This window comes from Pseudophryne corroboree, chromosome 1, assembly GCF_028390025.1.
Source record: "Pseudophryne corroboree isolate aPseCor3 chromosome 1, aPseCor3.hap2, whole genome shotgun sequence".
NCBI lineage: Eukaryota > Metazoa > Chordata > Amphibia > Anura > Myobatrachidae > Pseudophryne > Pseudophryne corroboree.
Window position 1 is genome coordinate 558,815,871 of NC_086444.1, and position 17,996 is coordinate 558,833,866.

Consider the following 17,996-nt stretch of genomic DNA (forward strand, 5'->3'; position numbering starts at 1 on the left):
GAGGGGTGCAATAATGGATATTATAAGGGATGCAGGACCTGCTAATAGGGAAAGGGTGATGAGCTACAATCAATGTGTGTGTGTGGGGGAGGGGGGCACTGATATATACCTTATAATACTTATTATTACACCCAATTACATTAGTGTTGACTGCATTATAGTGCCTCTCCCCCCCCCCCTTTACTGATTGTAGCAGCCTAGTAGGTCCCCCATCCCTTACAATACCCATTATTACACCCCTCACTCAGTGTGACTGTATTGATTATATATCAGTGCCCCACTGATTGTAGCAGGCATCTCCCATACACGGTAGTACTAAAATACAGTATTATAGCATATTGATATATCATATATATGTCAGTATATGCCTCCTCCCGAGCCATGATTGTCACAGCAGATGTTAGACACTGTCTACTCCCCCATCATCCCCCACTCACGCCTGATTGGAATTTGAAGTAGGTGGTAGATGTTATATAAAATGTAATAAATACTGTAATAAAGTACACTGTAAGACCTCCTGTTTTTTTTGTGCACATACTAGCTTTTCTCTCTAAGCATTTGACATCATACACACGTGTGTCATGACTGGTCACATGCACAGTACCACAGGACTGGGGACACAGGCATGCACTGGAGCCGGCACCCAACACAGCTGTCTAATTACTGACAGCCTGGCGGGAATATTCAGCCAGCTCAGCTCTCTGACAATTTTGGTGGTCTGCCACAAATGCCATTTATACAGCCATGTTGGCGGGCCCCCTGAGACCAACAGGGCCCTAAGCAGCTGCTATGGTTGCCTTGTGATAAATCATCCTCTGCCCCTGTCCACAGTCCGCACATAACTTTATATATTTTCTCTTTCTACACTCACATAACCCACTGTGGCTGGATCATATAGCACACCAAAAATCTCTTCTATCTGGCTGGACCAATTTGCAGTATGTACTGTAGCACATATCCTCATGTATCAATGCTTATAGATTATAAACTGGTGAGCAAGGCAATCTTACCTATTTATCTGTTAATACTCTGTCTTATCTTATTACTGTTTTGTTCCCAATTGTAATGTGCAATGTAATATGCTGGTGCTATGTACGGAAAGTCCATGTGAAGAAGAAGAATAAAAATAATAGTGCAGAATTAAACACGAATTGTCGATCATTTCTCAGTCATTGCATGCACAGAACTACATGTGTATGTGTGCCCATGTAGAGAGTTGTATGTTTCTTATTGAACTGCCAATATTCATACAATTGATTTGATAAATATCATTATCAGTACAAACTTGCACCAGCCCTACCTTGGAACAAAGGATATGTCTGACAACAGGCAACACTTCCAAGCAACTATAAATAGCCTTCAAATCTGATGACATCCCTCACTGAAAACTGTCTACAAGAGAATGCCCCAGTTGAAGATGCGACAGAAACCCATATGACTCTGCAATGTCTGTACTCGTGTGGCTTATTTCAGCCCCATAGAACACATCCTTAGCCATAACATCGGCGTCTTTTTATATTTTGGGAACTCCAGGTAAGGATCCTACTTCACAATGTTTATTGACTTGCTGTTGGTTTTGTATTGAACAGGCAGTTACTCTCACATATGATTACCATAGTATTGCTTGTAACCTCTTGCTTTCTCTAAAAAAAGACTGTGAATGTCGGGTGATGATTAATTGCACTTAGGAAAGACACAATTTTCCTTATTTTTTATTACAATTACAATTACCATCACTAACAGTTCTTATTTTTCATTAAAGAAATAAAGTAACCTAGCAGGAGAAGAACAATTGTTTACTAAAAGATCATTCTCAAAGTTTCATGCTCCCTGTGTATACATACTCTATTTTACTACCTAATTGGCCACCAAACAATGTTCCCAATGGAACGGTATAATATGGTTTCTTCAGAACGTTTGGTTGAGAGGGGGATTCTTGATACCTTATAATCTCCATTACATTTATTTTTGTACAGATAACTATAACAGTTTCAGAAATGTACTCTCATTTATTATATTTTTAATATAATTTCAATTAACACTTCTGTATAATTTCATGCACAGCTTGCAGAGCACTATATTAGTTTTTAAATTTTATGTCTTAATAAAAAAAAGACTATAAGACTTTGTACTTCCAGATATCTTAAGTGTCACACATATGAAAAAAATAACTAATATTTCTATTCCTTCTGCCATTCTAAAATTGTTTTTAGCTTGAAATCATGGCATGATAATCTGAAACAGTCTGAGATTTCAATCTAATTTCAATTGATTTGAAACCTTCTGAAGAGCTGCCATCTGTTCTTGCAAAAATCATGAAGCAGCTTTGTACAAGCCAAATGTCCATATGGTTGAGGTTGGAGTTAAGGCTGATTTTTCAGCTTGCTGCATCACTTGGCATTGTAACAGTTAGACATATTCTACCATTATTGATACACTATTTATTACACGTTGATTGTTTTGCTTTTGTTATCTGTTGATATTTTCTGCAAGCAGTTTTACCACTTTATAGCATTGATAATTGGTGTTTGAACAGTAAATGCACAAGTTCACCAGAGTACTTTTTAATGTTATATGCTGTATATACTGTTAACTAGTTGACTGTGGCTGTTACTTAACATAGACACCAGCAATATATCACAATCAACTGTGTTATTTGTAACATATATACATTGTACAGTACAGTATATAAATGAGGAAAACTATATTGATGTGATGTTAAAAAACATGTCCTTAGTACAACTGTACAAGCCTCTATTTATGTGGGTTGTGATAAGATGCAAAGGTTATAAGGTAGCGTTATTGTAATAGCTACAGCACATATTATAATGTTTTATCTGTTGTTCTGAACCCACAATATAGGTTGGGATGCCACACAGGTCATCCACCTGATCATTTTGTAACATAACTATATATCACTATATAATAAAAAAATCATATTTATTAGCAAGTATTCCATGTTAGTGAAGAAATAATTATTTTTGACAAGTCATTTTGTTCTACTTAGATTCCTTACCACTAGCAAACATGGATAATATTTACAGCATGATGTTATTAAATGTTTAATAATTGCTAGATAATCCCAGCAACCCCACATCTCCTTCTACAGTGCTCTGAAAATGTGATACTTTCATGGTCAACCTGTTTTTCCTGCACTCTCTTTTCCTGCACATTTCTTGGCTTGGGACCAGATAACATCTGTGAGCCATGTTTAAACCTCTACAATCAAACTGTACTACTGTGACAACAGGGACAGACTGGGGCCATGAAGCAGCCCTTGCACGTCACTGTGTGCACTCGCCGCAGGTGTATTACAAGGGGTGTGCCATGAGTCAAAGGGTCCTGGCTGTGTATCACGCCCTGTAAACCAGGTGGGATGGAAGGAAGGCGGGCAGCTGAGCAGAGAGACAGGCGGCTTCGCTGCTCAACCAGCCCCACTCTCTGTGTGGCCGGACTAGCCTATCTGGACATCGTCCCTTCTGGCATTTGTCAGTAGTGCCAGATGGCCAGTCTTGCCCTGTGTGGGAACAAAACACAGGTTTATGAAGTCTCTTTCATACTGTACACAGCTATTCCACATTGGATACACATGTTGCAGAGAGTGTTCATATCAGTAAATGGGTTGAACTCCATAATACCAAACATCCATAAATATTGTTTGCAAATCATTTTAAGTAAGAGAACAATGGAAAAGTGCTGTATACAGCCAGACATTTTTTCTTCTGATTGTCTTTACTGCTTTTGATACTGGATTCGTGTCATCTTGTGAGTATATCCATAATAGCATAATTAACATATGCACGGTTAACAGCTTGGTGGCTGCATGCATAGAAGGATATTCAGGCAAATTGATTTATAATTAATATAAGCAAGAGGGAACGTGCAATTAACAATGTAACAGAAGAATCTATAAATAAATGTTTCACACTGGGCTACATTATTCTAAATGCTTTTAGGCAGTTAAATCAGGATAACCTGAATGGATAATTGAGCTACACATTCTGGTATTAGCTGTTACATTATATATATATACTGTATATACCTTTCAGGAACAACATGCTCCTAGTTAACATATCTTTGCATACACATGTCACATACTATTCTTCAATTATATGTTTCCTTTCTTTAACTTTGAGTGGTTCAATTGTTCCTTTTAATAAACCATCATAAACCATCAATTGTTCCTTTTAATAAACCATCATAGACAGCAAAACAAATGATGAACAATACATAAGAATTTAGAAGAAAAGAATGGAAACATTGTGAGATAAGAAAGTATGGTTTAATGAAAAGCAGGAATATTTTGCATGACTGGTGCAGGTTGTTAAGCATGCCTGATCTTTACCTGTCCCACATGAATTACAACGTACATTGTTGTAGCTCACTTGAGGCCTCTGATTTCTGCCAGTTTAAACAGAATGATTGGAAAGTGAATCATTTCCTGAAATTTAATTCATAGCTGAATCCAACGTACAGAGAGATAAGGTCATACAGACAACGATCTGTCTCCAGAAAGCTATCAAAATCGTAATGCTGCTTTAGGGGAGAGCTTAATTGAAAGAAATAGGTTTTGTTATTGGGATGAGACAAAACTGCAGAGTCATTGAAGGCCAGCAACCATTGTCCACTGAATGTAGTTGCTGAAATGCTGACATTCTAATAATATAATGTGCGTTCACATTATACAAGTAGCTGTATATATATTGTGATATGATAGATCACTGGAACAGCTGCAGAATGAAAGCTCCTGTGCTAAGATATTTCCATTATAAGGTAACCTAAAGCACAAATTCAAACTCTCTTCTAAATGAGGACATTTGATATGCACCGATGTATAAAACATCTGCCCTACTACCTAGAACATTTATTTGCATGTCATTCATCTATTCATGTTTGATCTCTATTCGAGAAGGTATAACTTTTCCATGCATTCAAAAATTCAAAATCAAACATCATTTTCTTATTTTACTTTAGTATATTACGGTGTCCCAGTCTTTACCTGTGTTGCAGGAAATGTCTATGCATTTGGAACATTAAAAGACTAAACATCAACTATTTAAAAAAAACTTGGACATGGAAATCTTTGGTAGGAAAAGTTGTTCAAATATAACGTAATACTTAAGATAATGTTTATAAAGTATTATAGAAATGTAACTTTTTACATGTACAGATAGTGGAGAAAAAAATCGAACACCAGTGTAGAGCACATAACTCAAGCATACTGAAAGCATGGCCTTTTATATAGTTGTGGCTCATGCATTAAGTACATAACTATCAGTATGGTCAGTGTCATGTATAGAAATGATGGTCCACCCCAGCTACATTTAATTATGGCATCATGGCTGCAAGATGAAGCCTCAGTGGCTTTGACAGAAAGATGATTGCTGGGCCACGTTTGGCAGGGGTCAGTGACAAGGGCGTAGCTACAATAGGTGCAAGCAGTGCAGCTGCTATGGGGCCCAGAGCTGAGAGGGGCCCACCTTCCCTGTCAAAGTTACATGTGTTATATACATTTCTTGCCATTGGGTGATACGTAGGGGTCTTTTCAAACTTTTTCCATGGGGCCTGCAATATATCTAGGTATGCCCCTGGACCTGCTCATTGTAGTGTGAAATAAAGTGAACTGGAGGGCTTTTTTTTATATTATTTAATAAGAATCGGGCACTATAATGAGGCACAATATGAACAGGTAGCACTATATATCATAATGTGACTTGGGGATACTATGCGGCATAATGTGTACTGGCAGCTCTTAAATGTGACATAGGGTGAACTTAAGCTCTACTACGATTCATAAAGAAACTAGGGCACTACTATGGGATATAACATTAAATAAGGCTCTACTATGGTTCAGAAAATGAACTAGGGCACCATTATAGGTCATAAAATTAACAACTGCTGCAGAGAAGTGTCTCCATAGAAGCATTGGGATGGGGACCCCTTCAAAATGTAGCTATGGGGCCCACAAAATACTGGCTATGCCCCTGGTCAGTGATTAATACAGCTGAGATAGCTGATGTTTCTTGAGTAATAGTGTAAAGGTGAGGTCAGCATGGAACTCTGACAGCAAAGCATTATCGGCAAAGATAAACAGTGGGCAGAAGCACACACTCAGCATTATCCGTACATTAATTAGTACATGGCAGAACAGGACAACAACTGCAGATAAATAGCAGGCAATTTAATGAAAAACGTTAAGACAGCAATGTTGAGAAAGAATCCCAGAGACTAGGATATCATTGCCCGGTTACAGTGCATAAACTGCTCATCGCAACTGCCAATGTATGTTGTAATGATGTGGGGTAATTAGCTTGGTAGAGGTGTGTATTTGGTGCAGTGACTAAGAGCTAAATCAGAATCCACATACAGCTTTTCTGGTAAATAAATACATGAAAAGGGCTTTACTGTCAGCATAAATAAACAGAAACAAAACAACAGCCTAGCCCCCATTCAGGGCAACTATCTCACTTTTTGAGCCCTCATTATAAGTGAGCCACTAATCTGCAAACATAAAGTCTCTCACAAAAGTCTTATACTCTCCTTCCTGCAGAGTAACACAGGTTCTGGCCTGGTCTCTGGCTTTGGGCTGCTACAGCTGCTTCCATATACAGTCTCAGTCCTGCTTCCTACAGGGTAACACAGGTTTCGGCCTGGTCTTTGGCTGACTGGGCTGCCTGCCACAGCTTCACAGTTGCAGTATAGGGTCCTCCTTGACTCCTACAGGCTGAACCCTGGCCACCCGGCCTGTATCACTGCTTCAGCCCTACCTGGGCTCTCTGCAAAAGCTAGCCTCCATGTGTGTTCCCACACCCCTATTCTTCTCTGTGTGTGCAGATCCCTCCTGCTGCACACAGTGTATGCTGCTCATCAGCGCCATCTCCAAAACCCCTGGGTTGAGCAATATGGGATGAGGCATTCTTATGGCAAAGCCCATCTTCATTATTCTCATGAGAGCCATCCACTGCACTCAAGATCATCCAGGCTATTGTCATCTCTGGGGGTTTCATCATCCAAGTTACAGAGTTTATTTTCTTTTTCACTTTTTTTCACTTTATGGTATCACTTGTACTTCCTGTTTTCTGTATGAAGCACTTGAGATTTATTCTTGGATATGTCAGGCTTTAAGAATTTGAGGTACTTTTTCCCAAAGTAACATACTTCATCTTCACACTTGTCAACAAAATCAAGCAAGTTCTCTTCCTCAGTTTCTTCTGGTTCAGACAATGAATAGCTTTTAGCTGACTGAAGGCTTCCTTGCTGAGACCTCTGAAAGGCACACCCATTGGCCAGCTTTGGTTTGTCACATCTTTAATCTTCAGCCTTAAAGCACGATATTGGTGACTGGTATTCTTCACTGGTAACTCATCTTCTTTCAAGGAGCCAACATTATCCTGAGAGCCACCAGTTTCACAATTTTCAGGCCTTTGGCTTTCTGTCAACAGACCATGTACCGGCACTGGCACTCTTAAATTCCAATCTCTTATGTCCATGTAAGATACTTGAATGTTTACTCCTTTGATCCACAAACTTTATCCCACAGCTTTGATGGCTATCTGCAGCTAAATCTTTTGAGATGCTAATGGACTAAGCCAACTGGATTCAGAGCAGTCAAATGTGACAAATCTTTGACATCTAAAAGGAAGAGTATTTAGTTTGGATAGTATCATGACAATATATTTCACAGTTATCCAATTTATCTTCCTCTTCTGCTTTTCCCACTTCCAAGTGGCATGATTCCTTAGTGCAGAGAGCTGGTCTTCCAGCTGGGCAATTTTTCCCATGGAGCTTTTCAACATGTTCTCAAACTGCAGAAGATTGCTTTCAATATCTTCAAATTCAATGAGTCTCAACTTTTGTAAAGCTATTTCAGACTCTGCAACTTTTAATTTGCATGGAAACTCTAGATCTCTGGCATTAATTTCCATTTGGAGATTTTGCAGCTGTTTTTCTATATTCAACAAACATTTCTCAAGGTTCTCCCTTTCTCCTTGCAATTTTCCAGTCACGCCATGTGAATGGTTAAGTTGTTCCTCCAAAACTTTACTTTGCTCTGCTGCTTTATGTAAACCTTCCTCTAGAAATCCATTCTTTTCCATCAGACCTTCTGTAACACCTTTGGCTGCAGCCAAGTTGCATTGGAGTGTCTGTATTTGTTTCTTAAAGCTTGCGTCATGTCTTTCCCCTCATGGCCTTTTTTGCACTGAACATGAGCCTGCAGCAACTGGACATATTTCATCTTTACTCAACAAAGCTTCTAAGCCAGAGAATCTCTCTTTAATTCACACTCTTTAAACTTTGTGTGTGTGCTGTCTGCATCAGTTTACTGGACCTTTACATATTTTCTGAAATCTTTCACATCCTGCTACAGATTAGAACACCTTTGTACAATTCAAGCATTTTTTTCTCATGTTTTGTACAAAGCATCTCATTCTCATATTTAGTCATGTACATTACTTCATCAGCCTTCATAAAGTGTTCAGACTTGACTGACAATTGGAGGTCTGTCTCTTTAAGAACCTTAACTTCCAGTTCTCTTTTCTTGCTCTTGTCTCAAGGACATTTTAAAGGAAGATAGTTTACTATGCAACTTTTCCTCAACTTGCTTATGTACAAATATTTCTTCAGCTGTCTTCCTCTTCAAGTCCCTTATTTGCACATAATATGACAGTCTTTCATGCATTACTTTGTTCATATGATCAAATTCCTCCATGCTGACATAATCTGGTGGACCATGCGCCTTATTACACTGACCACACCCACTATGAGCTTTATTTTACTTTGTCACTTTAAATGTCTCCTTTTTTATCATCACAAAAGGTACAAGTTAATATCGTTTTCAGTCACACCTCATTTATTTTATGACAGTTTACTATAGTCTGGTCCTGGAATTGACGTCAGACACCCGCCCTGCAAATGCTTTGACACGCCTGCGTTTTTCCAACCACTCCCTGAAAGCGATCAGTTGACACCCATAAACGCCTTCTTCCTGTCAGTCTTCTTGCAATCAGTGGTAAGAATGGATTCGCCATTAAATCCATTGCCTAGCACCGATTCGCTTTGTACCTGTACGACGCGCCTGCGCATTGCGGTGCATATGCATGCACAGTTTTGCAGAGTTTTGACCTGATTGCAGCGCTGCAAAAACTAGCTAGCATGCGAGCAGGTCAGAATGACCCCCTATGTGTCTTCCCACACTCTTTTATTTCTCTGTGCGGGCAAATCCCTCCTGCCCCACACAAAATATGCCGCTCACCAGCGCCATCTCCAGTTATACTGCCACAATGCTTGAAATGTGCAAGAGCAAAGTCAATGGACTACTGAGCTATTGATAATAGTGAGATGATAAGATAAGTCAACTTTCGTCATGATCGTGATAAATGGAAGACTATAAATGTGGTGCCAACACAAAGAACATTATAACTCTGAGAGTCTGATTCAAGATTTTTGGTGGTTGCATAATATTGTGGGGGGTGTTTTCCTTGTATGCTTTGGATGCAGTTATTCCTTAGAAGGCATGTTCATAGATAATTGCTACTTTTTGGTGCTGCGTGGTCACTGTCAGCATTTATCTCCTGACAAGAGTGGTCTCTTCCAGGATGGCAAAGCAAGTGTTAGGCATGTGCATAGGTCCCCCTATAAATACCCAGTCCATAGTGGTATGGTAATTAGCACCTGTGTCATAATTAGAATGATCAACTAAACTGTCAATGAAATGTAAATACACTTAAGGTAATTCTACCATTTACCCAAATGGGATATTTGAAAAATATATATTGAAATATTATTAAATTACCTTATATAGAGAGAAAATAGATTATCCAATTATGTGACTGTCGGTCATGTGACTTGTTGTGGTCATATGTCATTAGATTAGTTGCATCATATATTGTTGTTATTATTTAGCCCCGTATATTTTTTAAATATTTAATTTGAGTATATGGTAGAATTGCCTTAATATTAAGTGTATTTAAAATTGATGGACGATTTAGTTGAACGTTCTAATTATGACACAGGTGCTAATTATCATGCCACTATGGAGTGGGTATTTATAGGAGAACCTATGCACACTCCTAACACTTGCTCATGAGGAAGCTGGGTGCCCACAAGAGACAAGAAACTTAATAAAGTTTTGAAGTCTGTGGACATTTTATTGAAATACTTATTCGTATTAATGCCTATTATGCTGAAGAGTAAATTAGTATTACATATTTTATACTATTTTGATATGATATAATGTGTTTACTTATCAGTCTTACATTATAAACTGATTGGAGGGCTTTCTGAATAAACTAGATGAAAGACTGTCTAAGACAGTAACACAGTAAATGGTTGTAAACCTGTTAACCTTATAGCTAAGAGAGCTAACTAACTGAGTCATACATTGTACTGTATGTATTTTCTGTAAGCTCTGGACTTTATACAATGCCAAGCACACACATCAGAAGGCATGCATGATATTTATAAGGCTGGCAATATATTTCTATCAAAGCATCACTGCTGTCTGAAATAATGTCCCAGCATCACTTCATGAATCACATACAATATCAATCGAAGCCAGCATGTTGTGTCATGATGAAAGAATTTACAACGGACTTTAATCATACAATATAGTTCAATGAAAAAACAGTAGGTGCATTTTAGCAGGTGCAAAGAATGAGCTGGGGAACCAATGGAATATCCCATAGTTCTTGCAACTGAATATGTATTGTGTTGTTGTAGGTCAATGGTACAGGTGCACAATGAAAGCTCCTCTCCCATCAAAAGGTAACCTAAAGTGCAAATTCAAACTCTTCTCTAAATGAGGACATTTGATATGCACCAATGTATGAAACATCTGCCCTACTACCTAGCACTCCTTGCACATTGTACATCCATTTGCATGTTATGTATATATTCATATTTGACCCCATTGGAAAAAAATATAATTACCATTCATTCAAAAATCAAAGATTCAAAATGTTCCATTTAAATTATCTATATATGTAAATGCGAAAGCCCTCACTTACTCACTGACTGACTGATCACTAATTCTCTTACTTCTCGATATGTTAGGAAGATAAATTTTAACATAGGTATTCTGCAGGTGGGAAATAAGAAAACTACATAATTAGAATTTAAAAAAACCTCCCCTAAGGGGATGAAAAGGGTGTTGGCATAATTACATCATTACCGATGCGTGGCTTGCGTTGCAGGAACGATAATGACCAAACGGACAATCAGATAAAAATTTTAAATTGCACCTCCAGTTTGTAGAATTTAATCAACTACAAAAATGAGAAGGCCTTCACTCACTCACTCACTCACTCACTCACTCACTCACTCACTGACTCATCACTAATTCTATTACTTCTCAATAAGTTAGGAAGATGAAATGTAGCAGAGGAATTCTGCAGTTGGGAAATAGGAAAACTATGTAATGAGAATTTTAATAAACCTCCCCTAGGAGATGAAAAGGGGGTTAACATAATGACATCATTATCGATTCGTGGCTTGCGTTGCATGAACAATAATGCCCAAATGGACAATCAGATCAAAATTTGGATTGCACCTCCAGTGTGTAGAATTTAACAAACTACAAAAATGGTCCTGTCACTTTTTACTGTATCTGCTACAGGTGCTCCTCGGGTAATGCCAAGAATTACGGATTAATATTTACTTACATTAAGACATCTCAAATTTACAGCTCTATAGATTGACCAAATTTTTAACACTCATATTTATAACCATGAAAATCAGAAAATCCACTGCGAAGAATGGGTAGAACATCTAGTACTATTAAAGTAGCTAATGCAATCATTTCATTCCAAATACAGTATATTCAGATAAAGTTTACTTAGGACATCAAAAGAGTGAACATTTAAGAGTGATTGCTAATAAATAATCAATATATAATGAGGTTTTTTTTCCCATTTCTTCACAAATTATATTACTGTTATGTTTCTGATGTGCAATATAGCACTTCCTTACTGGGTTATCGACACCTGCCTTGCTAGTCTAGTGCATTTATAACTCCACCCTGCACGACCAGTATGTCACCCAGATACATAGCGCCATCAGAATGTGTGTCTGAGTCCTTTACCTTGCTCCCATAATGTTATGTAAAGCACCTCCTCAGATTACTCAGCTATGATAAGCTGCCCCAGTAAGATTTCACCCACCAAAAAATACATCTAATATAAAAAGAGAGCTTACATAAAGTAGGCTATTATGGAATTGCTATAGAAAAATATTTTTGTTCTCTAAGTTATTTATTAATATACAGTGCTAGTTCAGTAGCAGACCGTGGTAAGCAATACAGTTCCTGGGTAACTAAGGTCAGTGAAACACCATGGTAAGCAATGCAGTTCCTAGGTAGCTAAAGTTAGTAACAGACCATGGTAAGCAATGCAGTTCCTGGGTAACTAATATCAGTAGCAGGCCATGGTAAGTAATGCAGGTCCTGGGTAACTAAGATCAGTAGCAGGCCATGGTAAGCAATGCAGGTCCTGGGTAACTAAGATCAGTAGCAGACCATGGTAAACAATGCAGTTCCTAGGTTACTTAAATCAGTAAAAAACCATGGTAAGTAATGCAGTTCATGGATTACTAACATCAGTTGCATGCCATGGTAAGCAATGCAGTTCATAGGTAATTAAGATCAGTAGCAGACCATGGTAAGCAATGCAGTTCCTGGGCTACTAAGATCAGTAGCAAACCATGGTAAGTAATGTAGTTCCTGGGTTACTAAGATCAGTAGCAGGCCATGGTAAGCAATGCAGGTCCTGAGTAACTAAGATCGGTAGCAGACCATGGTAAACAATGCAGTTCCTGGGTTACTAAAATCAGTAAAAAAAACCATGGTAAGTAATGCAGTTCATGGATTACTAACATCAGTTGCATGCCATGGTAAGCAATGCAGTTCATGGGTAATTAAGATCAGTAGCAGACCATGGTAAGCAATGCAGTTCCTGGGCTACTAAGATCAGTAGCAAACCATGGTAAGTAATGTAGTTCCTGGGTTACTAAGATCAGTAGCAGGCCATGGTAAGCAATGCAGGTCCTGAGTAACTAAGATCGGTAGCAGACCATGGTAAACAATGCAGTTCCTGGGTTACTAAGATCAGTAGCAAACCATGGTAAGTAATGTAGTTCCTGGATTACTAAAATCAGTTGCAGGCCATGGTAAGCAATGCAGTTCATGGGTAACTAAGATCAATAGCAGACCATGGTAAGCAATGCAGTTCATGGGTAATTAAGATCAGTAGCAGACCATGGTAAGCAATGCAGTTCCTGGGCTACTAAGATCAGTAGCAAACCATGGTAAGTAATGTAGTTCCTGGGTTACTAAGATCAGTAGCAGGCCATGGTAAGCAATGCAGGTCCTGAGTAACTAAGATCGGTAGCAGACCATGGTAAACAATGCAGTTCCTGGGTTACTAAGATCAGTAGCAAACCATGGTAAGTAATGTAGTTCCTGGATTACTAAAATCAGTTGCAGGCCATGGTAAGCAATGCAGTTCATGGGTAACTAAGATCAATAGCAGACCATGGTAAGCTATGCAGCACATGGGTAACTAAGATCAGTAGCAGACCATGGTAAGTAATGCAGTTCCTGGGTTACTAAGCTCAGCAGCAGGCCATGGTAAGCAATGCAGTTCCTGGGTAACGAAGGTCATTAGCAGACCATGGTTAGCAATGCTGGGTTACTAAGGTCAGTAATAGACCATGGTAAACAATACAGTCCCTGGGAAACTAAGATCAGTAGCGAGCCATGGTAAGTAATGCAGTTACGGAATTACTAGGAGCAGTTGCAGGCCATGGTAAGCAATGCAGTTCCTGGGTAACTAAGATCAGTAGCAGACCATGATAAGCAATGCAGTTCCTGGGTAACAAAGGTCAGTAGCAGACCATGGTAAGCAATGCAGTTCCTGTGCAACTAAGGCCAGTAGCAGACCATGGTAAGCAATGCAGTTCCAGGGTAACTAAGGTCAGTAGCAGACCATGGTAAGCAATGCTGTTAGTGGGTAAAATGATAAACGCATAAGTGTACTAATACATTGTACACTCCACGGAGACGGCACTGACCAAAGTAGTGAATGATCTGGTCACTGCTAGATCAAAAGGCCATTACACACTACTTATTCTTCTAGATCTCTCTGCTGCTTTTGACACTGTTGACCACTCTCTTCTCATACAAACACTAGAGTCCCTAGGTCTTCAGGACACAGCCCTTACTTGGTTCTCATCCTACCTATCTAATCGATCTTTCAGTGTTCGCTTCTCTGATTCTACCTCCTCTTCTCTACCTCTATCAGTTGGAGTACCGCAAGGCTCAGTCTTAGGTCCTCTGCTTTTCTCAATCTATACCTCCTCTCTTGGTAAACTAATCAGCTCCTTCGGATTTCAGTATCATTTGTACGCTGATGATACTCAAATCTACCTATCCTCCCCAGATTTATCACCATCTGTATTGGCTCGTGTCACTGGATGCCTGTCTGCCATTTCATCTTGGATGTCATCTCGCCATCTCAAACTCAACATTTCCAAAACAGAATTAATTATTTTCCCACCAGCTAAGGGTAGTTACCAACCTGATATTGCCATAACTGTTGACAATGCAACTATCCACCCTACCCCACAAGCTCGCTGCCTAGGTGTCATCCTTGACTCTAAACTGTCGTTTGTTCCACACATTCAATCTGTCTCTAAATCATGTTACATGCACCTCAAAAACATATCCAAAATACGCCCTTATCTTACACAAGACACGGCAAAAACTCTAATCCATGCACTCATCATCTCCCGCATTGATTATTGTAATAGTTTCCTTACTGGTCTTCCCAAACATAGGCTCTCACCACTTCAATCCATTTTAAATGCAGCTGCGAGGCTAATCTTCCTCGCCAGGCGTTCTTCGTCTGCTGATCCGCTCTGTCAGTCCCTCCATTGGTTACCGGTATTCTACCGTGTCAAATCTAAAATACTTTTACTTACATACAAGGCTATTACCCAAACTGCACCATCATACATCTCCTCACTCATCTCAAAATATCTCCCTACCAGACCCCTCCGCTCTGCACAAGATCTGCGTCTCTCATCCAGATGTATTACCTGTTCCCACTCAAAATTACAGGACTTTACCCGGGCTTCACCCACTCTGTGGAATGCCCACCCACGCACAATAAGACTCTCCACTAGTCTCCAAACCTTTAAACGTTCCCTGAAAACTCATCTCTTCAGACAAGCCTACCAAATTCCTGACCCACACACATAACCTTCAATGCTTCCCTATCCAGTTACATTCCCTCTGCACAGTCCCCATAACCTCACATTTTGTCTTCCAACATTGCTGGGTGATCATATCATACAACCCACTAAGAACCCAGCAATCTGGGGAAACATTATGTAACAGGTTGCATCTATCCTTGTGTATCAATACCTATTTCCCTATAGATTGTAAGCTTGCGAGCAGGACCTTCCTACCGCTATGTCTGTCTTTGCCCTGTTTTGTTCTATAAATGTTGTTCTAAGTGTAAAGCGCAATGGAATATGCTGCGCTATATAAGAAACTGCTAATAAATAAATAAATAAATGTAACACTGTGTATTCCTCTTGCATCTCTTAGGTAGTCCGAAAAATAAATATATTTGGGTTGTTTTACTATTCCAGATGGGTAACTCTGCACATGATGTACTGCCATTTTCACATGTGCATATGCTTTATATATTGTTTCGTGCTTGTCCCTGGTTACTGAGTCTTCCATTTTCATTATACTAAAAACAGGACCTCAGTGAATATATCTAGTTTACTTTTCCTTTTGTATCATAGTGACATTATCCAAGTGTATATAGGGGGTTCTATAGGGGATCTGCAAATTATGTAAACATGAGAATTGTTTTGCTTTATATCTCCAGTCTCTAAAATCTGGCCTCTCCTGGGATAACATAGACACAATGGATTTCTACTAACAGGGAACATCAATTAATAGTGAATGTGCATAACAAATCATGTGATTATTACAGATGCCTTAATGACCTGGCCATATTTAAATTCCCAGCAGAACTGCTCATCATAGTAGTAGAATTGGTGGAGATTATTCTGCTGTATTAGATAAAGATTATTTGTATCATCATGTTAAGTATCATCATGTTAAGTATGCATTAAGCATTTTTTTTTTTTAGCTTATAGATTCCTAGCGAAACTTTTCATCTGGATATTGGGGATAATTCTGAGTTGATCGCAGCAGCAAGTTTGTTAGCAATTGGGCAAAACCATGTGCACTGCAGGGAAGGCAGATATAACGTGCAGAGAGAGTTAGATTTGGGTGGGTTATTTTGTTTCTGTGCAGGGTAAATACTGGCTGCTTTATTTTTACACTGCAATTTAGATTGCAGATTGAACACGCCACACCCAAATCTAACTCTTTCTGCACATGTTATATCTGCCCCCCCTGCAGTGCACATGGTTTTGCCCAACTGCTAACAAATTTGTTGCTGCGATCAACTCAGAATTAGGCCCATTGATTTTTAGTGACAATTTGCAAATTTTGCTGAATAAATTAATGTATAGGATTACTAAAGCTTCTAAAACAGAGAATTGGTGATGTTGCCTATAGCAACCAATAGGATGCTGTTGGTCATTTCTCAAATTGCCTTTTAGAAAATGATAGACAGCATCTGATTGGTTGCTAAGGGAAACATCAATCTTGCTATGCACTGTGGTTCCTGTAATGCGGTATTCAACTGAAAAGCATTGGCAGTCTATGTACCACTTTATAGTAATATGGCATTTTGTCTTTGTTATTCCTTTGTAGAGCAAGTCCTGTACCACACAATGAAGATCTATTGAGTTTACATCTCCAGTCATACTGTGTCTTTAACATGTTCTTCTTCTACAAAGCTCTATTGCTTGTTTTGCAGGGCTAAGCCAGAGGTATGTACACAGTAAAATCTTTGTCTCATATAAGGGAGAATACAGGATCAAGATACTGTGCCAGTAATCTTACTTGGATTAATGGTTTCTCTTTTATCTTCTGTATTTCTGCTTGGACGTTTCTGCTTTCAGTGAGTCAGTGGAATGCAAATGATGACTACTACAGTCGTTCTGGAAATATTTAAATCTCTCTGCGCTGCATTGCAGATTTCCTGAAAAAACCCCAACTATAAATATACATGTTCAATAAAACAGGAAACACCAAAATGTGTCTTTGTAAATAAAGAAGAAAAAAATTACTGATTTACTGGTTCATTTGGACAATGGTTGATTTTTTTTTTCTACCAAACAAGCATTGCTCTGTTTGTTATGGAAAGAGATGTTTTTTTTTGTTTTTTTTCTGAGGCTTATGATCTCAAATAGAAAACATCAAAGATGAGAAAGGATGTTTTTAAGCTGTTTGATATCATCACATTACCATAAATAAGACTATAAGACATTTTTGCCTTTCTTTGTATTTTTGTTTTGATTTTGATCCTGTTATTACTTATTTATGGGTTGCCAGTATAGACTATGGGAAAACCCAAAATTATTGTAAATAGAAAAGAATGATGTTTACCCGCAAATACAAATTAATACAGACTAAGAAGCAGAAATAGGTAATGTTATATTGAGGACTTGTAATCTATTGGAAAAAAGAGGTATTGGTTCCTTGAAATGCTGTTGAATATTTAAACCACTACTTTCATACTTATATGTTCAAAAAATGGAGGGCAGGCAAGAAGAACAGTGAAAGGAAGGATGCTTTTTGTGCTCAGGGCTATAACCTCTCTCCAGCCATAGTGTCTTTACAGTAGCCATAGTTTTTTAAAGATTGAATCTACAGATAAACCTCATACAGCACTGAAGACATGTTGCTTCTTGTCTCTAATCAAGACTCGATCTTGCTATCAAGAGGCTTTATAAGATGTTACAGCTATAAACTGCTCGAAAGTTACTGCCATGGCAACAAGCTACCATGACGTTCAGCAACCAGCAGATCATCTCAAAATTAAAGGAGTGTTGACTGCTCTCTTAAGTACCCT

At 38.6% G+C, this 17,996-nt stretch overlaps 2 long non-coding RNA genes across 2 annotated transcripts in view; one reads left to right on the top strand and one right to left on the bottom strand.

Moving 5' to 3' along the window:
* The window catches only part of LOC134918524 (uncharacterized), a 167,992-nt gene extending 150,937 nt beyond the window's left edge, over nt 1-17,055 (bottom strand). Inside the window, exon 1 of the long non-coding RNA XR_010177445.1 lies at nt 16,985-17,055. This is a non-coding gene — a long non-coding RNA (uncharacterized LOC134918524). The remainder of the gene's footprint in view (nt 1-16,984) is intronic.
* LOC134918419 (uncharacterized) lies at nt 1,417-17,126 on the top strand. Its single transcript, XR_010177444.1, has 3 exons — nt 1,417-1,533; nt 16,793-16,911; nt 17,044-17,126. It is a non-coding gene; the product is annotated as an uncharacterized LOC134918419 (long non-coding RNA).
* Nucleotides 17,127-17,996: the final 870 nt, after the last annotated feature.